This window comes from Podarcis cretensis (genome assembly GCF_951804945.1).
Source record: "Podarcis cretensis genome assembly, chromosome: 12".
In the NCBI taxonomy this organism is placed as follows: Eukaryota; Metazoa; Chordata; class Lepidosauria; order Squamata; family Lacertidae; genus Podarcis; species Podarcis cretensis.
This window is the reverse complement of record NC_137181.1, coordinates 11,720,408-11,736,209: the sequence shown is the minus strand read 5'-3', so window position 1 is coordinate 11,736,209 and position 15,802 is coordinate 11,720,408.

Below are 15,802 nucleotides of genomic sequence, written 5' to 3'. Positions count from 1 at the left end.
GCCTTAAACTTAATAATTTTGACATACTGTAATTTTACCTTTCCTCATTCTTCCATAAAATTATTATTACATTCCTCATTTTCGTTTCCTTTTAACCATTTTAGACACCAATTTTAGCTTATCTAATCTTAAACATCTTATACATCATTTCTTATTCTTTAACATATTTCTTAAAGTCAATATTTCCCTTCCATAGCTTTCCCAACTTCCATACAAATATCAAAACAAATTAAAAGTAAGTAATTAAGAATTCTGTACCCTTTGGATTACCAAACTCCAACCCCCCTTTCCCGGTTTAGACCCCAATAAATGTTCATCAATCAATACTGTTTAACCTGGAGATCTCACGTCCGAGGCTCTCAAGTCACCCTCAGTTCCTCTCTGCCGGCCTCTTGGATAGTCCTTTAGGTTAAGCCCCAAGGCTCGAAGGGGCTCTGACCCAACAAGATCCATGATTTTTCCAGTTGGCCCTCCATATTTAAGATTAATACTAATGAGGTGTTCCACTCTCAAATTTGCAATTTCCAACTCAGTCCAAACTTTCCACCTCAAGTTTTTATTATCCTTTGTTGTCTGCATGCCAGGCCCCAAGCTGTAATTCTCCCTTGACATCTGCAAAATTACCAGTCCACCTTCCTTTTCCTCACAATCCACAGTCTCGTGACTCTCAAATTCCTCTTGTTGTTGATGTATATAAACTTCCTGCCTCCACTCCCTGTCAGCTTCAGCAATGTTGTTTACTGCCAGGGCCAGGGTGTTCGCATTTGTAGTCAAAACATCTGTCTGATCTTGTAACTTTCCCAGGAGAGCCAGTATTTTGTTGAGTTTAGTCTGATTATTGCTTCTTTCAGCCATTTTTACAGTGTCTCTCAGTTTAAAAACCAGTCAGTAAGTTAATTTATAGCTGCTCTCCCTTATTTTCTAGAAGTTGCAACAAATATAGCCAGCAGATGCAACAAAGACAAAGTTCCCTTTATCCTTTCCTTTTGACAGCTATTTTGACAGCTGTCAAAATCTTCAATAGTTCCTCAACAGGTTCTCTCACGGGGCGTCCCCGGGTTCTGGGGGGGTGAAACTTTAGCTCCAAACGTCAAGTTTATCCTCCGGTAAAGTTTATAGCGTCAAGCCGTGAAGTTTTTTTTTAAAAAAAAAAAAAAGTTCTCTCGACCTTAAGTTGCAAGCTCTTTGCGTTAGAATATCTACTCAAAGGGGGGGGCGACTTCCTTTTTGACCCTTCCCCGCTCGTTCCCAATTCAGGAAAAATTTGTTTAAGATCCAAATTCCATATTTACTCACGGGTTCTTGTTTTTGAGTCCGAATGTTTCAAGGAAAAAGTCAGCGCTTCTCCGGCAATGGCATGCGGCTTCGCTCCGCAGAAGGAGCAATCGACTCACAGCACCGCGCCGTCCCCCGTCCCCGTTCCTGAGCCTTTAAAAAGGCTCCTTCGCGGTTTGGGGGGGCGCAAATGGTGCCCGCCGAGTCACCACGTTCACAGGCATCCGCGCCTGTGATTTTTAAGGGTCCCCGCGTCGCCGGCGCGGACAAGACCCGATCCTGCGGAGCCGATTCCCTCCGGAGCTCGGAGGGAATCCGCCATTAATCGGCAGCGCTAACCCGGAAGTCCTAAAATCTTATCTTTTTTCCCATTCCAGATTCTTTTCTTTATCGTGTTCTGTTGTATCAGAAACCCTCTCATAACTGCTTTGCTTGCATCCCAGATTGTTCTCCTTTCCACCGTAGTATTCAAATTTATTTCAAAATAATCTTTCAAGGTTTTTTGGGCCTTCTTCACAATCTCCTGATCTCTTAATAGGGTGTCATTCATTTTCCATCTAAAGGAGCCGATTGGAGTAAGTCTTAATTCCATTTTCATAGCGTTATGGTCGGAGCAAGTTTTTGGGCAGATTTCCACTTTTCTAATCATAGGTGCCAGCCTTCTAGTTGTCCATATTTGGTCTATTCTTGTCCATGACAGATGAGCCTCAGAAAAGAAAGTTCCTTCTCTACCTAAGGGATTCTTAGTCCTCCAAATATCGATTAAGTCCATATTGTCAGTTAGTTCAAAAAAAGTTTTGGGTAGTCTGCCATCTTTTGTTAGACTTAGGTCTTGTGACTTATCCATATTTGTAGAGACCACTCCGTTCATATCTCCCATCATAATGATGTTGGTGTAGTCCAAATAGTCCAGGATTGTCTCATGCAGTTTCCTATAAAATTCTGATTTCCCCTCGTTCGGTGCATAAATTCCTAATAGCAAAAATTTTTCTCCTTGGGCCTGTATTTCAATAGCCAAAACTCTTCCTTGCTCATCTTTGAATAAAAATTTTGGTGACAGGCTCTCCTTTGCATAAATCACCACTCCTCTTTTCTTTATCCGATTAGATGAATTCTTGGCCTAATCTTTTATTAATCAAGACTTTTCTATGGAGCCTGGTCACATGTGTTTCCTGCAAGCAGATGATGTCCAATTGTTCTTTTTTCAATATATGAAAAATTCTTCTTCTTTTCTCTGGGGAATTTCCGCCATTTATATTCCAACTAAGAAGCTGCAGAGACATCCTGGGTCAATCTATTAGTCCTGTGGTGACGTCCCTTTCTTTTGGTCCTCTGGTCCCGAGGGTGTAGGTGCCAGTATAGGTGTAAGCGGTGGCGGTGGCCAGGCTCCTGTTGTCCCTTTCTGTAGGTCCTCTTCGTGGTCGTTCAAGAACTTTTGTTGGTCTTCTGCTGTTCTAATTTTAACTTTCTTTCCTTTGAAATTAAAAGATAGTCCTTGAGGAAACTCCCACCTATAAGGAATTGAGTTGCCTCTCAGTAATTTTGCAAGTTCTATATACGTCGCTCTAAGATCCAAAAGCTGTTTTGGTATGTCTCTGTAAATTTCAGCTCTGTTGCCGTGGATGTCAAGTGATTTTCCAAAATGAAGGCCTAATATTTTATCTCTCTCTTGCTTAGATCTTAAAATGATCAAACAGTCTCTGGGTTTATCCCTCCTCGTCACTCTTCCCAATCTGAAAGCAGTCACAATTTTAAAATCCTTATCCTCTTCAATACCCCAGAACTTTGAAAATTCTAATGTCAGATAACCAATCAGATCTTCCTGTTCAAGTTCTGGAATAGCTCTAAGTCTAAGATTGCTTTCCCGATTTCTCAGTTCAGTCATCGACCAGTAGGCCTGCTGTTCACTAATCTGTTTATGCAACGGCTTCACCTCCACCTTTAATGCCTCAACTTTCAAGTTGGCTTCCTCTGCTTTTTGTTTGGCTTCCTCTGCCAATTTGTGATTCTCTGCTGTTGCTTCTTGAAGATTCCCAATTGCTTATGTGTGTTGAGCCACCTGGTCAGTCAATTTATTTATTGAGGATGTGGCTTGATCAATTTTAGTCGAATGTTCGCCCGCCTTTTTATTTAGAATTGCCAGTTGTTCTAGGATCTGATTTAAAACTTTTTCAGATCCTCCTGAAGCCATATCCCCTGTAGATGTCTGCTCAACAGCCCCTTTTTGTATTTCTAGAACAGCTGGAACAGATGATCTACGTGGTTGGGAAGTCAAAGTTGTTTGTACCAATTGTTTTGCCTTTATTTTAGCCAGCCTTGTTTTCCCTGCGTCACTCATTCCAATCCCGTCTGTGTATCAAGGTCAGACTGTATGTGTTCCCATGAGAGAGACAGTTCCAAAGTATAAACAACCAGGCAGCAGAGAATCAAAACAAAATATAGTTCCCAGAGAATTATAAATCCAAAGTCCTCTAGGGGGAGTAATAAAGTTCAACCGAAAGAAAGAGGTTTTTCCTTCTTTAAAGTCCCAATAATCCAAAGAAGAAACAACTGAAGTTCTAAAAGGTCTTTTAGTTTCTTTTTAGCATTAAGCTTTTCCCAACTTAATACAAAGTCTCAGAGAGGGTGCAAGAAACAGTTTCCCTATTTATTCTGTGGTGCAACGTTTACATGCAACACTTTCAACCTTAAAAACAATATCAGCAGTTTGGCAGTTTGACAGTTCTTCTTTACCCTGGCAGCCCACAGATTTGGTTTCTTCAATTATTTATAAATCCCAAAGGAAGAAGGAAGATCCAGTCAGAAAATCAGCATAGATACTCTGAAATTGTCTCTTTAAATCCCTACCCAAAGTTCAATAGTCTGCACGATAATCCAATCTTTTTTATAGTTCTTTCAAAGCGCTTCCCGCTTGTCAAACTTTGCTTTGATCTCTTTAGCACGGTCGGGAAACGGACTTCCTGGTTACGTTTCCCGTTTTCAGCCAAATTAAATACTTTAGTCCCGATAATTTTTAAGTCCCCTTACCCACGGGTTGTAGTTGCAAATCTGATGTTCCAAGAAGAAAGGTCGGCGCTCATCAGCAGCAGCCTCACGGCTTTGCTTCCCGCAGAAAGAGCGATGAACTCACAGCGCCGCTCCCCTTTCACGTTCCGGAGCCCCTTACGGGGTTCCTTCTCTGTTTCTGGGGGGGCTTCTGGTGCCCGCCGAGTCCCACGGCCACGAGCTCACTCTGCCCGTGGTTTTTCTTGATGGGTCGCCGCTATGCCGCAGCGAACGACCCTTTTCTGCGGAGCCCCTCTTCAGAGCACGAAGAGGGCCGCCATTGCTGTTTCGCGCCGCCTCCGGAAGTCCCTTTTTTTACCTTTTTAGAATACCACTGAAAATGTTATACGTAGGGTAGTGGGTAGCCTCCCATCCAAGCACTCAGGATTAAAGTTATGTGCCCAGCAAATGCTCTGCAACATTGCTCTGCTCATGAACACAATACCTTGATTTGTCCATCAAGCCTGGAACTGTATACTCCTGACTGGCACAGCTCTCCAACATCTCAGGCAGAGGTATTTTCTACCATCTGCTATCTGGTCTTCTTTTAACTGGAGATGCCCAAGATTAAACCTAGGACAACTTGTGTTCCATGATTGAGCTCCACTCCCATTTCTTATACAGTCATTCCATTTTCTCCAGAGATTCTTGGGATCTATAGTTCTACTCTGGAGTTGAGGAATGCCTCGTGGAAAACATCTTGGCACTCTCACCAACCTACAAATCCTAAAGTTACAAAAATGCATCTCTTGGGGGGAAATGTCCAGAACAACAATGAATAGATTAGAGGGGTAACAGAAATGTGTTATACGAAGAGAAATTCACATCAAAATGTGGAACTTTCAAAAGTAAATAATTCACAAATTACTGAAGAAATGTGGAGAACTGGATTTAAAATTGGAAAACTTAAAAACTGAGAGAATAAAAATTGACAGATTTTAAAAACATCCTTAGTGAACACTGTGGGGAAACCTCCAGACAGCCACACTGCAGATTCCACAACAATCTCCCATAAACATGCATGTGATTTGGCTGCAGTTTTGGAAGCCAGCAATGTTACAGATGCTATTTGAGTCTTCTCTCGCCTCCCCCCTCTTTTTTTTTTTTTTTTTTGCAGTGCTAGACTCAATATGTTTTTTGCACAATGAAAGAGCTCCCTCTAAAGTGCTTTCTGTTAAATAAAGATCCATTGAACACCAACCCAGAAATAATGCTTCACAGGGGCATTGAGGCTCAAAGTTTAATTTGAAACTCTGCTCGTTAAGGGCACTCTGCTCAGAGCCTATTTTCCAGACAAAGCCCCACTCTTCATTATTAAAGCATTGCTTTTTTGCAGGAGCTGTTAGTCCTGGAAGAATAAACTAAAATATGACCCACACAAATTTTAAATGAATTTTCATTTGTAATAACTCTTTTGTCTATCTCCTATTCACTTCTCACCCAAATACTGTTCTCATTCACACACCCCATTCACACAAACACACACACAAACACCTCTATCTCTGCCTATCTGTCTCTCTCTCACACACAAACACACATGAATAAGGCAACGATCACTAGGACAGTGCTGTCTCTTTCCTTATCACCACTGAATTCATCCAAACCCCCAGCTCTAAAGTGCTGATAATCTAACTTTTCAACCGTTGAAATCCTTATAAACATTCTGTAACACCTCAGCTGAGGAAGGTCCTTTTCAAAGAAAACTGCAGAGTTGGAAAAGTCTCCTGTGGGTCATCTAGTTCCACCCCCTGCAATATAGGAATCTCCATTAAAGTGTTAACGGAGAAATCTGAGGGCTCCCTTGGACAAAAAACAAGGAGACCAGCCAGGAATACCAGAGCAAAACAGCAGCCAGTAGGCTTGGTCTATATTGAAGACTGTCACGACAGGACTCTCACCTGCCACAAGGTGAAACAAGATGAAAGCCCCGAACAAAAGAGAACCCAAACTTTTATTAGTTGCTAATCCCCATGCTACACCCCCCAAACTACATCACTAATACATCATGGTTACATCATGAAAGGGGAGTTCTGGTGGCACTAATCTGAGCATCCTGGATCCTGCCCCATGGTTCCCCTTGCCCTCCACCAAACATTCATCAAGTGTAACAAAAGAGATATTTACCGTACATTTCCCTGTTTCCCAGCCAAGTTAATCACACCCTTTTGTCTTCATCTGGGTTTGTTATTTCTGGAATGGCTACCTGTCTGGCACTCAAGTATCAGGATGCCAGGAATTATCACTCATGCAGAGGGGCTGCTGAGTAGCTGAGCTCACATGTATATAAGAATTTCTGAAGTTTTCCCAGTGAGCCAGTAAAGGTAAAGGGTCCAGTCATGACCGACTCTGGGGTTGCGGCGCTCATCTCGCTTTATTGGCCAAGGGAGCCAGCGTACAGCTTCTGGGTCATGTGGCCAGCATGTCTAAGCCACTTCTGGCGAACCAGAGCAGCACATGGAAACGCCGTTTATCTTCCCGCCAGAGTGGTACCTATTTATCTACTTGCACTTTGATGTGCTTTCAAACTGCTAGGTTGGCAGGAGCAGGGACCGAGCAACAGGAGCTCACCCTGTCACGGGGATTCGAACCGCCGACCTTCTGATAGACAAGTCCTAGGCTTTGTGGTTTAACCCACAGCGCCACCCGCATCCTTATAGTGAGCCAGTATATATGTAGTGAGACAGTACATAGATACATTTATCAGTGAATTGTTACATTTGGTATTGTGCAGCAGAGGCCCTTTGAATAGATAGGAAGAAACTGTGATGAAGTGTTTTGTGGGGACAAATCACAAAAGTCACAAAAGTGATTTTGCTGATTTTGGTAGTGGGCTGTATGTGCATGATATCTGCTGGAGGGGCAACCCCCCCTCCAAACTTATAAATTCCTGAAACAAAAGCATCTATGACAGATGGCCACCCAAACTCTGCTTAAAACTTCCAGCGAAGTTGGGGTCCCTTGCAGCTCTACAAGTCTATATGATTCTATGAAAAAAGCTGGGAAGTTCACCCACAAGACATCAATTCACACTGGGCTTTGAATTTTTATACGCCTCTTCTCTAAAAGCCAAACCCCGCAGAAAAGCTCACTGGTGCCGAAAGAGAGACTTGAAAGATCTGTTGCATCACAGTGCAGTTGGATTTTGGAGATTAATTGCAAAGACGTTTTATTCATCTACATTTTAATTAATGTGCATTGTTATCGGGATCTAAGGCTTGCTGAGGAATCATATGCACAGCGCAAAAAGCATTTTTGAAGACCATAATGGCCTAGCATCCCCTTCGTGCTTGGGAAGATAAAAGCTTCACTTTCATATAGGCTTCCTAATAGTCTCATCAACTGCAACTAACCGATTTTCTATTAAGGCCAAAAGGCAGCCATTAATACAGAAAATCATCTTCTATCACTTTCACCCTCTATAAGAAGTAATGTATAGATGCAATAAGAAAGTTAATTGGTTTCCTGTGGCTTGGGATGTACACAAACGCAGGAGAAGAAAGACCCCCATTTCTATTTCTAATTAAAATTTATGAATAGGGCCATTGTGGAAATGGATTTCTGGCTTCCTGGGGCCCTGCCTGTTCATTCTGCTCAAACACGTATGTGCCCACTGCCATCACTCTTCTTTTATCACCATGAAACTGTGGGTTTGCGTGTTATTTTACACATCTACCCAACAGAGAATGAGGGACGTGGAGGGAGCTTTTTTTGGAAGAAAGTTCACAGGGACATGTTGTCGTGCACAACACACTCAGCCAAGGAAGGCAAATGGCCAATAGTTAATTCTTCATTGACAAAAGCACACATATGCAGCAGCTCCTCAGGTGCACAGGGTACACACACACACACACACACACACACACACTTTTCTAGCATCTACATGCATTCAATCTGAGACATCTCCTACATGGACGTCGTCATTGCACTACCCTCTTCAAACCCCTCCTGGATCTTGGAGGCAGCAGGGCAGGGGACAGCGTGGATTCAACTGAGTGCTCAGACCCTTTCCCTCACCCTGGCTAGTGCCTCACGGGGGGCACCAAACCCCATTAAATCACTGGCCTCCTTCTCTCCTGGGTCGGCCTCCATCAATCACTCGTCAGAGCCCTGCCAGGTCCGTGACACGTGGGCTTTACAAATGGTAACCTCCCTTGGCCCAAAGGCTCCAGGTCTTTGATGCAGGAGAGAGTTCAGAAAGTTTCGTTGTCCTCCTCCTATCCTCCTGTCAGTGGCTTGTTTGCTCTTAAGACCTGAGCCAATCGTTGAAAATCAAAACTGTAAGGCAAGAAAAGAAAAGGCTCTGCGTGGATAAGGGATGGAGAAACGTGTAAGGAAATTTCTGAGGGCTGCACAGCCAGAGGGCAAAAGTCAGCAGGCCAACAGATGTGAGGCTTACCTTTGTGGATTCAGTTGCATTCCAGTCTCACAGAAGTCAGGCATTTCTAAACACCTATCCCTCTTCATCTGAGAGAGCAGGAGGCATTGTCCCAGGTCCCAGGGATATATCCTGGCCAAGCAAAAGCACTGAAGGAAGGTTTGAAGCAGGGCTGGCAAGAAGTGTGACCTACAGTTGAGGACCACATTTGGCCTGCAATCTTGATGTTCCCCGCACCCGCTGAAGATGCAACACTGATGGCCCATTCACATATGTAAAGCCATTACCAGATGCTGCAGTCATCAAGCGAAGACTGCATGTGTGAACCAGAGCAGACCCACACCATACATTTAAAACACACCCAACACACTTTAAAAGCACCTTGCTTCCACAAAGAATCCTAAGGACTATAGTTTTCCCCTCACAGAGCTACAGTTCTCAGACCCGTTAATAAACTACAGTGCCCAGGATTCTTTGAGGGAAGTCGCAGACTTTAAATATGCATTGAACATTCTTTAAGTGTATGCTTTGGGTCTGCCCTCATCAGTCTCAATAATCTCCCATATAAGCAATTTGTTTTTGCTTGTCTGCCTAATGAAAGCTTTCCCCACCTCAAGGCTAATAGCAGCAGCAGGCAGATTTTAATTGGGATCACAGTGCAGGAAAGGATTAAACCACCCATCCCCCCGGGCCACAGTCCCACTACTGCAACTCTTATTTAGAAACGGCAGGGGGAAGGGGGTGGATTTGACATGATACAGGCAATTCTATCTATAATGTTACACCTTGTTGTTGTTTAGTCATTCAGTCGTGTCTAACTCTTCATGACCCCATGGACCAGAGCACACCACGCACTCCTGTCTTCCACTGCCTCCCGCAGTTTGGTCAAACTTATGTTGATAGCTTTGAGAACACTGTCCCACCATCTCATCCTCTGTCGTCCCCTTCTCCTTGTGCCCTCCATCTTTCCCAACATCAGGGTCTTTTCCAGGGAATCTTCTCTTCTCATGAGGTGGCCAAAGTATTGGAGCCTCAGCTTCAGGATCTGTCCTTCCAGTGAGCATTCAGGGCTGATTTCCTTCAGAATGGATAGGTTTGATCCTCTTGCAGGTCACGGGACTCTCAAGAGTCTCCTCTAGCACCATAATTCAAAAGCATCAATTCTTCACCTAGGCCACATTTAAAGCACTACAATATCACTTCCCCCAAGAATTCTGTTTCCTGTGGTTTGTTACTGATGCAGAGAGCTATTAGGAAACTATTTGCCTCCCCAAGCTACAATTCCCAAACTGCCCTGGGGAGAGGGATTTATTGTTGAACCACTCTGAGAATTGTAGCTCTGTGAAGGGAACAGGGGTCTCCGGGCAGCTAGCAGCTCCCTGAACAAACTACAGTTCCCAGAATTCTTTGAAGGAAGCCAGGGGTATTTAAAGTGGCATCACAGTACTTTAAATGTATGGGGTGAACAAGGTCATAGTGTGGGCCTTCTTGACGGGGGTCATGCTGAGACCGCTGGCTAAGAAGACACCCACCTTTCCAAAGCTGCTCAGCAAAGTTCACTGGGCAATTATTAGCATGAATAAGTCAGCTTCATCTTAAGTGACACTTGGCTAACCAAGAGGCGATTTTGTTTGAAATTAAAATAAACATGGGGATTTGGGGGGAAGAAATGTAGAGTGCCGTGTTGCGTCTCCAAAGGTGTACATAAAACAATTTCACGCAAGGACAGCCAAGCACAACAGAATTGGGCACAGCTAAGGGAAACGGGATTACTAAAATGTACTAAAGGGACAGCTACAGCCTCTCTTTCTAGCCTAGGTGGCAGCTCCTTCACACACATTTGCCCTAGTTTCCCATTCCTGCAACAGGCTTCTCAGATCTAAGGCCAGTATAAAGTTTAATCAGTTAGGATTTGTTATCAAAAACTGTACAATCTTATTGTGGGAGATTAGCAGCCAAACCGAACAAGTGCATATTCTTGCTAGTTATCATGAGAAGGGGCCAATACCACAGAGCTGAGCTGTATTGCTGAGAGGCAAATACTCAGACCATAGAAATGCCATTGGTAGAGTGGGCTCTGTATGATGTCATTTCCCCTCCTCTCCCAGAGAGGAAGAAGCATATCGTGTGTTCCTCTCTTTCCCTTCCTGTGACTAGGGTTGGATATAGACCTGCCTCCGCTTGCTCCAGCTTGAAGCTGGTTATACTGTAAATGTGTTTTGCCTGCATGGTTTTTGCTGCTGCCATTGCTATGAACCAGTGCAAGAAAATAAGTAAATAATATTATTAAGCTTACTTCCCAAGCTGTTGCCAAGCAGAATATGAAAGGGAGAGCCAGCTTACAAGAGAGCTGGACTTGCTCAAAACAAGTCTAATTCCTATGCTTTAACTTTAACCCAACATGTGGGCATCTGGAGGGATAAATTGCAATTAATATATCCTCTCCTACCCATTAAATCCATCACACACTTATTACACACATACAAAATCCAAGGATTTTTTTTAAAAAACTGCCATTAAAAGTTTTCACCTGTTTTATCATATCACTTCCTGTTTGTAGCTACTGTAAAATATCTCATAGCAGACCTGTGTCTGGAGCTTAAGTTGACATTAATTCATTCATTCATTCGGTGAATGAATAGGTACCATATGTACTCTGAAATCTGGACAGGGATGTAGGATCTACCTTTATTTTTAACAGAACTCTTTAACTGCTCCACACCAGTCAACTAACAGAAACCCAGCAGCGCTACACAACCTTAAGCAGCTGTTCATAATGGAAGTTCCCTGCACCATTGAGACAGTAATGGCACTGCTGGCTCCATTATAACACCTTTTAGCAGAGAAATTCAGCGGAGGTGAGGCAGCCCTTCTCTTCCACCTGGAGCTCCCTGTCCGTGCATTGTCAGAACAGATGGTGTTGGACTGATGTGGATAGCAAGACACATACAAAAACGCTCCAAACCTCTCCTCTAAAACCTCGAACGAGAAGGCACAGCTCAGTCATGGAACATATGTACTTGAGGCATACTATCCCAAGTTAAGAAGAGAAACCGCCTGTAAAAGGCCTTTTTCAAGAAGTGTATTGTGTTAACAAAATTCATTTCTCTGGAGAGCAGATGCTATTCAAAGCAGACCATTGTATTCTGTCAGACAGGCCAATGGTCTGAGAAGGCAGCTTCCTCTGTGTTCAGTCTGCATGATGGCAAAAGACCAGTCAAAATATTGTAATTAGTATAATGACTAGTATCAATGTTGATGCATTCTTAAGAAGCCTTTAAAAGATCAAAGCAGGGAATATTTTTTAAAGACAGCTTTAGTGGGTCATACTTTTATAACCTATTATGATTTGAATCTGACTCTGCTGTGATGAGAGGCATTTCAGCACTGTGGGCAGCCAGGGTCAACCTAATGTCCTTCTGATTAAAAGCCGCCTTTCTTGGGAAGAGACACAGGGCACCTCCTTATTGCCACTGAAACGCAAACTGCTTAGCGGTGAACTGCGTGTTCAACACGAAGCGTTTGCAAACCCCACACAATTAATCCTAGCTCATCAGGGCACGGGCAGAATAATTACAGTATAGGCAGCACCAAACCCATTTAAGAACTTATTCCACAGGGCTGTAATTATAGCCTGTCCCTAATCCTTTAATTGCCACTAGCATTTGATGTGTTGCGGGCGATACCACAGGATAAATGGGGGTGGAAGGGTCTCAGCATAGTCCAAGGCACCAAGCGGGGTGGGCAGCAAAGGCAAGTGCCGTATTTTTCGTCCTATAGGACGCATTTTTCCCCCTCCAAAAATGAAGGGGAAATGTGTGTGCGTCCTATGGGGCGAATGCAGGCTTTTGCTGAAGCCTGGAGAGCGAGAGGGGTCGGTGAGTACCGACCCTCTCGCTCTCCAGGCTTCAGGAAGCTATCTGCAAGCCTTGCAAGCCCGGCAGGAGGTCCCGTGGGCTCGCAAGGCTTGCGGGCAGCAGGCTGCAGCCCAAAAGCTCAGGGGACAGCAGGGAGGCAGGGAGGCGGAGCGCCGCCACCCTGCTATTCCCCGACCTGATCTGGAGGCTGGCGGGGGGAGAAGCAAGCTTGCTTCTCCCCCCCCCCGCCAGCCCCATAAGCTCGGGGGATAGCGGGGAGGCGGAGCGCCGCCACCCCGCTATTCCCCAACCTGATCTGGAGGCTAGCGGGGGGGGGGAGAAGCAAGCTTGCTTCTCCCCCCCACCAGCCCCACAAGCTGGGGGATAGTGGGGAGGCAGAGCGCCGCCACCCCACTATTCCCTGACCTGATCTGGAGGCTGGCGGGGGGGGGGAAGCAAGCTTGCTTCTCCCCATCGCCAGCCCTCAAGCTCGGGGGACAGCGGGGCAAGCCGCTGCCCCACGGAGGCTAGGGAGGCTGTCCCTGAAGGCAGAAGAGGGAGACGGAGCGCTCTGTCTCCCTCTTCTAGCTTGGGAATGGCTGCGCAAACCTGGGGGGGAAATAAAATTTTTTCCCTTGATTTCCCCCCCCAAAAACTAGGTGCGTCCTATGGGCCGGTGCGTCCTATAGGGCGAAAAATACGGTAGTTGCCTGGTAAAAAGAACGTATGACAGCCAAACTAGACAAAATGTGTATTTGCATATAACATGGATGCTGCTGATCTCTTTTTATAAAATGCAAACAGCAACCACTGAGGATGGCAGTCAGTAATTATCAGGGGGTTAACCCTTTCCTCCCTGATACAGTCCTGATTAAAATTGCTCCTCTGTAGCTGCCATTTGTTTTTCTGGACATATGATGAAAACAAAGAAAGGAATACAATAATTTGGAACTGTGTGTGAAAAAACTGAAGAAATAATAATATAATGAGTCTAATCAAAAGTCAAATATGTTTGTTTTGCTTTATTTTTATTAATTTTTTTCTTTTTCTCTCTTTCCCCCTCCCTTTTTCTTTTTCCCCTTACCTCCACCCCCCTTCTTCTTCCTTTTCTTTCTTTCTTTTTGTGTTTCCTTTCTTGGTCTTTCTGTTTTCGATATGCTATGAAAAAGATAAAGAGATAAAAGTGTATTATGAAAACCTTAGTAAATTAAAAGTGATTTCTTTAGTAGTATCTATAAAATGTTTAAACTTGTTGACTGTCATGATCTGATGTAACAACCACCGTGGTTTTTTTCCTCTCTGTTATTGTTGAATTCTAAATAAAGTTTTATTCACTTTTATGGAATGCCCGCCTCCCATTGCTATCAATAGGAGTTTGCATGGCAAAACTATCTTTCGCTGATCCCCGCTTATATGCTGCAGCCCGTCGTGCAATAGCCCAAATGGTCTCCAACGCTCAATAGGAGTTTTTGGGTGGTGGGCATGGGAAGCTGCAGTGGGTGGGACATGCTTTGTGCTAGTGCGAAGCTGGCGCTGGAAATGGACGCGTTCCCCCCTTGTAATATTGTTATTTCTGCAGGTATGGCCAGCGTGGTACTGCTTGTAAGATGCATTGGAATGGGGCTTCCATAGCCAGAGGCACCGTAACTCTGTATAAGAGAAGCTGGGGGCATACCATGGAGAAGGGCTTTTGCTTTCATACCCTATTTGTATGGGTATGAAGAGGCATTTTGACTGACCGTAGCTGGAAACAGAATACAGTGGTACCTCGGGTTAAGAACTTAATTCGTTCTGGAGGTCCGTTGTATTTTAATATTTTGTTGGAAGGCACCCAGAGTGGCTGGGAAAACCCAGCCAGATGGGCGGGGTATAAATAATAAACTATTATTATTACTATTATTATTATTATTATTATTATTATTACCTGAAACTGTTCTTTACCTGAGGTACCACTTTAGCCACCATGCGATTTCTGTTCTCATCCTGAAGCAAAGTTCTTAACCCAAGGTACTATTTCTGGGTTAGTGGAGTCTGTAACCTGAAGCGTCTGTAACCCGAGGTACCACTGTACTGGGCTTTGTCTGGTACAACAGGGAAGCACATATATAGTCAAAAGTGGAAGACAACTGGAGCACAAACAGTATGTGTATAGTATTTCAGTGTCTATGTTTATCCTCCCTTTTCTGCCTCAGAAGCATAATATTCCCAATGGATACTTAAAGCCCAGCACACCTTCATACATTTTGCCTTATGATTGTCCAGGTATCTTTAGGTGATTTCCCATAAATGCTGACTGAAATAGAGACTGCAGGGCAACTTTTATGCTCTCTTCAGATTCCTGCCAATTCCCCATCCGGTCACAATAGACTCCACAACCAATTTCCACAGAAATACACCTTTTATGGAGGGGGAAAGAAACTGTGATATATATATATATTACTGCAATTCGGTTACACTCTTGGGACTCAGCTATACAGCTACAAATAAAATGTTTTAAGTGTGTTTTAAGTGCAATATACAATGTGACACTAAATGGCGATGGGGAGCGTTATGGAAAATTCAATGGATTTTTTATTAAAAAATTGAAAAAGTATTTTCAGAACGGTTTTTATATGTGTGTAGATTCCATGTTGCTTTAAGTACCGGAGAGCAGAACTGCAAGTTTGCACAAAACTGAAATCTAGAAAAAAAATCAGAGTACAGTACTGATTTCTGGATTTTGAAGCTGTGCTAAATGATACTACTTTCTAGCTTAGCAATAATGCTACAGTGTTAATACAACTGAAAAACAGTGCTGGTCTTTGTGTCATACACCAAGTATCATTTTAGAATGACTCTTCCTTGCCTGTTATCTCCACATCCTGTATTTTTCATTTGGCTCTTTTTTCACAGTTGTGCTTTTTTAGGTATTCTGCTGGAGATTATTTTCGGCTATCCTTTAAAATGTTTGCAGTCTTCCTCAGTTTTGTGTAACCAGCTAATTTGCTAAGTTTTATATCTCCTCCCCTCAGCAGGCTCACTAATTAAGATACCTTGACCAGACTATTGCTGATTACTTCTTTCCAGTTTGGTTTCAAGCTTTTACTACCTATTGAAAATATATTTTCAATCAAATGTACATGTAGATTGTTGATTTTATGCAGTCTACCTTTCCCAAACTGTGCTACAAGAGTATCAAAGTGTTTTTTGAAGTTTTTGACTGCTTCGCTTTGCTCCCACAAAACTCCTCTTACCTTCCCTTGCCCTTCCA